Raw genomic sequence first — 942 nt, 5'->3', positions numbered from 1 at the left:
ATTAATTAATTTTTAGAGAGAGAGAGCATGAGCAGAGGGAGGGGCAAAGGGAGAGGGAGAGAATCTTTTTTTTTTTTTTTTTAAGATTTTATCTATTTACTTGACAGAGAGAGAGCACAAGCCGGGGGAGCGTCAGGCAGAGGGAGAGGGTGAGGGAGAAGCAGGCTCCCTGCTGAGCAAGGAACCCATTGCGGGACTCAATCCCAGGACCCTGGGATCATGATCTGAGCTGAAGGCAGACGCTTAACCAACTGAACCACCCAGGTGCCCAAGGAGAGTGAGAATCTTAAGCAGGCTCCAGGCTCAGGGCAGAGCCGGACGTGAGGCTCGATCTCACAACCCTGAGATCATGACCTGAGCCGGAATCAAGAGTGGGATGCTTAACTGACTGAGCCACCCAGGCGCCCCTTGATTGGGAAATTTTAAGCAAAGCATGACACTGTGATGTTGGCCAGACTGTAGGGAAACACTTCCACACCGATGGTGGAAATAAAGGCAGAGAGCCTCTGAGGAAGGCAATTTTGTGATGTCTATCAAATTTTCACAGGCACACCTTTTTCCCCTCCAGGAGGCTGCCATGGGCCTCTGGACCGTCTGCCTTTAGACTTGTTTTATGTGAGAGGCCTTCAGTATTTAAACTCTTGTTAGGTTGGGTTTTCTGGTGTGTGAGACACAAAACACATAACCAATACTCCCAGCCATGCTACTTCAAGGAATTTATTCTAAAGGTTGTCCAATATGCGTGTTATAGCAGTGGAGTGGAACCACCTAAATGTCCACCAAAAAGAAAGTAGTTAAATTCATGGTGATCCCTTCATACACCCCTCACAGGGAATGCAGTGAAGTTTTCCACAGGATTGAGGATGCTCTCTATGTGCCAATGTTCAATGAACTCCGAGATGCTTTAAGTGCCCTGGGTAGGAAATGCTACCATTTGGGTAA

The sequence above is a fragment of the Eumetopias jubatus genome, unplaced genomic scaffold, assembly GCF_037043125.1.
Source record: "Eumetopias jubatus isolate StellerSeaLion01/CBP00866 unplaced genomic scaffold, mEumJub1_p1.0 scaffold_9, whole genome shotgun sequence".
Taxonomy (NCBI): Eukaryota; Metazoa; Chordata; class Mammalia; order Carnivora; family Otariidae; genus Eumetopias; species Eumetopias jubatus.
This window is presented reverse-complemented; position numbering follows the sequence as displayed.